We start from the raw sequence: 8764 nt of genomic DNA, 5'->3' as shown, positions 1-8764 counted from the left end.
AAAGGAGGTTCACAGTTGTGAGTGTGCAGAACAGGATTTATTCTTGTACTGTTTATTAATTATTGTTTTATTTATCTGAACTATAATTGTAGATTTACTTTCCCCCACCCCATGCGTTCTCACCATTTAATGTGTAATGTTACAGGCTGATTGTTAAATCACTGAGTTCATTCCTCACAAAACACACTATGAAGGAGCAGAAACGAGTCTTGCTCCTGCACACGCACCAGAACGGAGAACTGGAAGACGGTTCAGGAGAAAGCCCTGGTGCCTGGCCGGGTAGCTCAGCTGGTTAGACCTTCCTCCTCATACACCAAGGTTGAGGGTCCGATCTCTGGTCAGGGCACAGACAAGAATCAACCCATGGATGCATCAATAAGTGGAACAACAAATTGATGTTTCTCTGTCTCTCTCGTCAATAACAATTTAAGAAAAAGCTCTTGTCCATATGAACACTTTAGAATATGTAAAATATCAGTAAAATGCAGTGAAAACAGTCATCTTCAGTGTGACATGAACAGGCAGTTTGTTAATTCACTGGGATGCGGGGAGGATGGGGGAAGCTGGGTAGAACAGAGACTCGGATAGTCTGAGCATCTCACTCCCCGTCAGCCTCTGCGGAGAGCCAGGGCCCCTTTAAATGCAGCCGCTGAGAGGCCTGCATTAATGCTCTTCAAGACCCTCACCGGTGAGTGTGTGCTCTGAATCTCATTTCTTTAGAGGAGGAGCTTAAAAACATTTGCAAAGTCATCTGAGAGCAGAACACGGGATTTAAAAATGTCCCCTCTGTTTTTGCAATTGCCTCTCTATATCTATTTCTATATATCTATATATATCTGTATCTATATATCTATATATCTATAGCTATATATATCTATCTAAATCTATATCTATATATCTAGATAGATAGATAGATAGATAGAGAGAGAGAGAGATTAGAGGTCCATTGCATGAATTCGAGCATGGGTGGTGTCCGGCCAGCCTGGCCAGAGGGAGGGGACATGGGCGGTTGGCCAGCCTGCCTGCTGGTCTAACTTCTGGTTGAGAGGACAATTTGCATATTAGCCTTTTATTATATAGGATATACACTGAGTGGCCAGATTAGTACATGTTCAGAGATCATAATAATCTGGCCACTCAGTGTATATTGACTTCAGAGAGGAAGGGAGAGGGAGAGAGAAATTTCAATGATGAGAAAGAATCAATCAATCTCTCTCCCTCTCCCTTCCTCTCCTGCACACCCAACACTGGGGATCGAGCCCACAACCCAGGCATGTGCCCTGACCGGGAATTGAACCATGACCTCCTGGTTCATAGGTCAACACTCAACGACTGAATAACACTGGCTGGCTAATTTTATTTTTAAATTTTTTTACAAGAGTTGTTTGAGGCAAACTGATGACATATGCTGGAGCAAGAAAGATGGCAAATGCTCTCCTGTGAACTTCCACCAATGTCCGCCGGGTGTCTCCAGCAAACATGCATGGTCACCGGGGAGACACTGAAGACAATGATGGCCGAGTCCTTGTCTTGGCTAACTTCTGGCAATGGGCCACTTTTAAATGACATCAGCCTATTTTAACACACCATTTTCCTTAACTGTTTTATTGTGTTTTAAGTTCTCATTACATGCTTTTTACTGGAAAATATGGGGAGGTAAAAAGGAGGAAAACCCCAAATCCAAACACTACTGCTGTTGAATTTAGACAACGTCCCTAAAATTGTTTTCCTTCTAAGCATAATAGGATGAAAATTTGAGCCACAGAGTGGGAGAAAATACTTATAATCTGGCAAAGAACCTGCATCCAGAAGATATAAAAGACTTCCTCAAATCAACAAAAAGACAGCAGGCCCAACTTTAAAATGACCAAAGACTCTTTATAAACGAGAGTATTTAAGTGTAAAGATGGTCAACATCACTAGCCATCGGGAAAATGCATTAAAACCACATAAGGGTACCACTGCCCCCCCCCCCCCAATAGCTAAGATTCAATCAATATCATTTTTTGTGAGAATTTGGAGCAACAAAAAGTCTCTTACAATGCTGGTGGGAGCATAAGTTTATATAATTTAGAAAATATTTGTCAATCCTATCTAATAAAAGAGTAATACGCAAATTGACCATCACTCCAACACACAAGATGGCTGCCCCCATGTGGACACAAGATAGTCACCCCAAGATGGCCAGAAGGGGAGGGCAGTTGGGAAGGACCAGGCCTTCAAGTGAGGGCAGTTGGGGGCAATCAAGCCTGCAGGGGAGGGCAGTTAGAGGTGAACAGGCTGGCAGAGGAGGGAAGTTGAGGGCAACCAGGCATGCATGGAAGGGCAATTGAGGGTGACCAGGCCTGCAGAGAGGGCAGTTAGAGGTGACCAGGCCTGCAGGGAAGGCAGTTAGAGGTGACCAGGCCTGCAGGGGAGGGAAGTTAGAGGCAAACAGGCTGGCAGGGTAGCAGTTAAGCATCAATCAGGCTGGCAGGGGAGTGGTTAGGAGTGATTAGGCCGGCAGGCAGAAGTGATTAAGATCAATCAGGAAGGCAGGCAGGCGAGCAGTTGAGAGCCAGCAGTCCTGGATTGTGAGAGGGATGTCCGACTGCCCATTTAGGTCCGATCCTACCAGGACATCCCTTGAGGGGTCCCAGATTGGAGAGGGTGCAGGCCTGGCTGAGGGACACACACCCCTGTGTATGAATTTTGTGCACCGGGCCTCTAGTATTTCATACAGCTGAACACACCATTTCCCTTACCTATTTGATTGTGTTTTAAGTTTTCTTTTCATTACATGTTTTTTACTGGAAAATATGGGAAAGTAAAAAGGAGGAAAACCCAACATCCAAGCACTACTGCTGCTGGCATTTAGACAATGCCCCTAGAATCGCACACCCGGAAGAGGCGTGTGCGTGCCCATCCAGAGGCCTGCACAGGCGCACCCACAGCAGTGCTGCCCCGGACGGGCAGAGCCTACGCACGGAGCCGGCGCCCAGCGCAGGGGCAGCGCAGGCGTGTCACGTCCACTGACACGGAACAAGGCCGCCCGGTGCGCCTCCCAGGCGTGATGCTGGGTGAAAGGAGCAGCGCACCAGCCCTCCTGTGCGCTTCCGTGCACACGATGCTCACAACCAAGCCGAACGAGTGGAATGTGCATCAGGGTCCCCTTCAAAAACGTGCCGCTGAAGAGAGCTGCTGGCCAAGGCGACCCCTCATCCCGGGCTGGGCGTTAGCACCCGCCCCGCCGTGGGGTAGCCCTGAGGGTCATCCTGGCGCCAGCGTTCACTGTGGAGATGGGGGGGAGGGAGGGGGGGGGAGACTGCCACTCAGCCCAGCGCCAGCCTCTGCCCATCGTGGCTCTTTACTCCGTCTTTCCCTCTCCCCCTTCCCCCTTCTCTCCTCTCCCCCAAGGATGGGGCCCAGCCGCAGGGTAACCTCAGGGTCGGCTTCCGGAGGAACCTCCTCTTCCAGGGGAGAGCAGTGGGCGCCCTGGGGAGGCGGTGGGTGGGAAAGGGCAGAAGGGAACTTTTGGGCTGCCAGGAGTGCTCTGACAGCGGTCGGCAAACGGCGGCTCGAGAGCCACAGGCGGCTCTTTGGTCCCTTGAGTGTTCCAACGCCGCTTCTTCAAAACAGACTCGCCCAGGCCGAAAACCGACTTCTGCGCATGGGCCACGAAGTCTTAATCGCACTGTACATGGGCACCCGCATGTGGTGTTTTGTGGAAGAGCCACCAAAGGGCCGAATGTGGCTCTCGAGCCGCGGTTTGCCAACTATGGCTCTATACCTGATGGCAGACACAAGTGTGTCTATTTTGTAGTAATTCATGTTGTTTACTTACTATGGGTGTGTTCTGTTTTAATGAAAACATGCGCCATAGGCCTGGCTGGGGTGGCTCAGCTGGTTGACCATCGTCCTGAACTTGAGGCCCAGTCAGGGCACGTGTCCGGGTTGCGGGCTCGATCCCCAGCAGGGGGCGTGCAGGACGCAGCCCATAGATGATTCTCTCTCACACTGATGTTTCTCTCTCTCCCTCTCCTTTCCTCTCTGAAATCAATAGAAACATATTTTTAAAAGAAAGACCACTGTTGGTCCTTCTACCAACTGCCTGACGGGAGTCCTGTGAGTGGTAAGGCCAGGAGGCAGGGAAAGGCTGGAGAGCGGTCAGAGGGGCGGGCACTCGGGAGGCACACGTGTCCCAGGAGGCCTGGGTGAGGTCCCGGGATAGGAAGACATGGGCGGAAGACAGGAGATCAAAGCCAGGGCCGTGTGCGGCCGGGAGGGCGCGGGCCCGGGGAGGGTGCGGGCCAGGGGAGAGTGCGGGCCCTGTGAGGGTGCGGGTGGTCAGGGGAGGGCGTGGGCCCGGGGAGGGCGATGCGGGCTCCTTCCCTGTGATCGCTGTCCTGTGGCTGCGGAGGATGGAGGACGGTAACCACAGAGGAGACTGGCGTGGAGCTCTCTGTTCTACCTTCGTAACTCCTCTGTGAGCACGAAATTATTTCAAAACCGAAGACTGGAAAAAAGAGGACTGACAATACAGGTGAGGGCACGGAGGTGGGACAGAGAACCGACAGGAGAGGTATACATTCTCGCACCCGCGTTGGAACACTGTTTGGCAGTAACGAGTAAAGGTGGCCGCGTATACGGGCCGTGGTTCGGCGACGGCCCTCACTGCCAGTGTACACGACGGAAATTCACACGTGTGTGTGTGTGTGTGTGTGTGTGTGCCAAAGAACGCAAATAACCCGAATGTCCATCGGCAGGAGAATTTAAAAAAACATGGGTTGGAAATGAAATAACTACAACAGCAATGCAATGTTTAGCAAAAGAAATCGAACACAATATACCGTTTGATTCCAATTAAAGTTCAAACGCAGGCAGAACCACTCTGAGGGGTTAGAGATCAGCGTGAAATCTACCTGTGGGCAGAGGGGAGGGGCGGCAGTTTGTCAGCGTCACAACGGGGCTTTGTGGGGTGCTCTGATGCCCCATTGTTTTGCTATTGGAGGTTAATACACAAAGTGTTTAATATTATAACTCATTGATTTCATCCTTATGACATACACTTTTCTGGCTGTATTTATGCTCTAATAAACATTTTATAAATAAAAAACAAGTATTTTAAGAGTCATGTAACAGTCCCATCCCAGGCGCGGTGGTGTGCAGAGGGAAGCCGTGCTGGGCGGTGCTCTGGGCCTGGGAGGGGCGTGCGGAGGGAGGGGCCGGCGAAACGTGTTGGAGGGACACCCAGAGGTGCCACTGGGAGACTCAGGGCTTCATGAAGGTGTTCAGCCATCAGGAACGGTGTGCATCAGGCCACAGGCCAAATGGAGTTCTCTCAGGAGGAGAGGAGCAGAGTGAAATGAGATGTTTGTGTTTTTTTAAAATATGTTTTATTGATTTTTTACAGAGAGGAAGGGAGAGGGATAGAGAGTCAGAAACATCAATGAGAGAGAAACATCGATCAGCTGCCTCCTGCACACCTCTGGGGATGTGCCCACAACCAAGGTACATGCCCTTGACCGGGACCCTTTAGTCCACAGGCCGACACTCTATCCACGGAGCCAAACCAGTTAGGGGCATGATGATGTTTAAAAGTTAATCTGTGTTCCACTGACAGCGTCTGCTGCCTTCTATATGATCAACCGTGTTAGAGCCGTGTCCGCTGGTAAATTACCAGCCTCTTGATGGAAGGAACTTTTTTTTTTTTTTAATCCTCACCGAAGGTATCTTCCCCCTTGATTTTTAGAGAGAGTGGGGGAGAGAGGGAGAGACAGAGAGAAACGTGGATGGGAGAGAAACACATCACTTGGTTGCCTCCTGCACGAGCCCAACCAGGGCCCAAGCTGGAGAGGAGCCTGCAACTGAGGTACATGCGTGTCCTTGACCAGAATGGAACCCGGGACCCTCCAGTCCACAGGCCAACGCGCTGTCCATTGAGCCACACCAGCAGGGCTGAGTTATACTCTTTCCACCTCTGCCCCCCAGGCTCTGAGGCAACCTTCTCCCGGGCCTCCTCCTCCTGTGGCTGGTCCTTCTTCCATCCTGCTCCTGCCCTTGCCCCTGCTCCTGCTCCTGCCCCTGCACACCAGCCCTCCTGCCCCCCTCCCCGGGTGCACGGCAGCGAGCTCCACTCCGTGCTGCCCACGGGGCACAGGTGTCTGTCTGGCTGCTCCTGCCTCCGCCTGTCTCCGACCTCATCCTCCACCTCCCCCGCAGCTCCTCCTCCACATCATCGCTGCTACCGCCGCCATGGCTGCTCCTTCCAGGCCTGTGCCCGGCCCCAGGCCGCCTGCTCCTCCCTGGAGGCCCCCCCCCATGGGCACCGTCCTCCCCGTGCCCGGCTAACGGGCCCGCTCCGCCGCTCCTGTGGGGAAGGAGCCGCGGGCACAGAGCCGTGGTGACGGCTGTGCAGCTCCCGTCCACCTGGACTCCACATGTGGGCGTGGCCGTTCCCGTCAAAGGGCACCGAGGGCGGAGGGGGCTCGGCGAGGCTCTCCCTCGGGCGGGGCCGGGGGCCGCGGGAGCACGGAGGAGCCCCGTGGCCCTTCGCGCTCACACACACCGGCTCCTCCCGTGTAACCGGCACTGGGGCCAGGCTGCGGGGGGGTGGCCTGAGGTGCCCCAGCCTGACCCAGGGCAGGGGGTGTGGCCTGAGGTGCCCTGTCAAGCCCTGCCGGGTGGGGGAGGCATAGCCTCAGGTCCCTCCTGATTGCTCGCTAAGGCTCCTTATGGGAGCTCGGCCTCAGCTGTGTGTGCAGCCATCTTTGTGATGGAGTGATGGTTAATTAGCATATTCCTCTTTATCAGAGAGGATGATCATTTCAGCTGTGAAGGCTCAGGTGGCTGAGGACCCTCCCTGCACTGATCCCTGTCAGGGCGCACCCCTGGGGGTCCCTCGATCCCTGTCAGGGCGCACCCCTGGGGGTCCCTCGATCCCTGTCAGGGCGCACCCCTGGGGGTCCCCCGTTGGGGAGCGTCCGGAAGGCCACCTAGGCTGCTTCCCTCTCCCACGGACACTTCCCTTCCCCCCTTCCTCTCAGCATGTCCTTGGTGAGGATTAAAAAGAATAATCTTTTTCCTGCCAAAGCAGACAGGAAACACAGGCGTTGGGGGGAGGAGTGAGGTGAAGGGGGCAGTTTGTGAGCCACGGGGAGGCTGGTGGGTCAGTGCGGATGCAGGGGCTTAGGCCCGCCCGGCCACACACCTGCACCCTGTCCTCCACGGAGACTGCAGACCGAGCCCAGCACCCAGGCGGCCGGGGACCCAGAGCTGTGGCGAGCCTGCGCCCCGACTCCCCGACTCCCCGCACCCAGCTCGCGTGGACCATGGCCCAGGCGCCCTCGTCCGCCAGCCCCCCCACCAGCCCCCACCCTGGTCCCCCCCAGCCCCCACCCTGGTCCCTGCAGCCCCCACCCTGGTCCCTGCAGCCCCAACCCTGGTCCCTGCAGCCCCAACCCTGGTCCCCCCCAGCCCCCACCCTGGTCCCTGCAGCCCCAACCCTGGTCCCTGCAGCCCCAACCCTGGTCCCCCCCAGCCCCCACCCTGGTCCCCCCCCAGCCCCAACCCTGGTCCCTGCAGCCCCAACCCTGGTCCCCCCCAGCCCCCACCCTGGTCCCCCCCCAGCCCCAACCCTGGTCCCCCCCAGCCCCAACCCTGGTCCCCCCCCAGCCCCAACCCTGGTCCCCCCCCAGCCCCAACCCTGGTCCCTGCAGCCCCAACCCTGGTCCCTGCAGCCCCAACCCTGGTCCCTGCAGCCCCAACCCTGGTCCCTGCAGCCCCAACCCTGGTCCCTGCAGCCCCAACCCTGGTCCCCCCCCAGCCCCAACCCTGGTCCCCCCCCAGCCCCAACCCTGGTCCCCCCCAGCCCCCACCCTGGTCCCTGCAGCCCCAACCCTGGTCTCCCCCCCTCCCCAGCCCCAACCCTGGTCCCCCCCCAGCCCCCACCCTGGTCCCTGCAGCCCCAACCCTGGTCCCTGCAGCCCCAACCCTGGTCCCCCCCAGCCCCCACCCTGGTCCCTGCAGCCCCCACCCTGGTCCCTGCAGCCCCCACCCTGGTCCCCCCCAGCCCCCACCCTGGTCCCTGCAGCCCCAACCCTGGTCCCTGCAGCCCCAACCCTGGTCCCCCCCCAGCCCCAACCCTGGTCCCCCCCAGCCCCAACCCTGGTCCCCCCCAGCCCCCACCCTGGTCCCCCCCCAGCCCCCACCCTGGTCCCCCCCCAGCCCCAACCCTGGTCCCTGCAGCCCCAACCCTGGTCCCTGCAGCCCCAACCCTGGTCCCTGCAGCCCCAACCCTGGTCCCCCCCCAGCCCCAACCCTGGTCCCCCCCCAGCCCCAACCCTGGTCCCCCCCAGCCCCCACCCTGGTCCCTGCAGCCCCAACCCTGGTCCCCCCCAGCCCCCACCCTGGTCCCTGCAGCCCCAACCCTGGTCTCCCCCCCTCCCCAGCCCCAACCCTGGTCCCCCCCCAGCCCCCACCCTGGTCCCTGCAGCCCCAACCCTGGTCCCTGCAGCCCCAACCCTGGTCCCCCCCAGCCCCCACCCTGGTCCCTGCAGCCCCCACCCTGGTCCCCCCCAGCCCCAACCCTGGTCCCCCCCAGCCCCCACCCTGGTCCCTGCAGCCCCAACCCTGGTCCCCCCCAGCCCCAACCCTGGTCCCCCCAGCCCCAACCCTGGTCCCCCCCAGCCCCCACCCTGGTCCCCCCCCAGCCCCCACCCTGGTCCCTGCAGCCCCAACCCTGGTCCCCCCCCAGCCCCAACCCTGGTCTCCCCCCCTCCCCAGC

The sequence above is a fragment of the Pipistrellus hanaki genome (genome assembly GCF_964339955.1).
Source record: "Pipistrellus hanaki genome assembly, chromosome: 8".
NCBI classification, from domain to species: domain Eukaryota; kingdom Metazoa; phylum Chordata; class Mammalia; order Chiroptera; family Vespertilionidae; genus Pipistrellus; species Pipistrellus hanaki.
The sequence above is the reverse complement of the archived record's forward strand: the minus strand, read 5'-3'. Positions refer to the sequence as shown.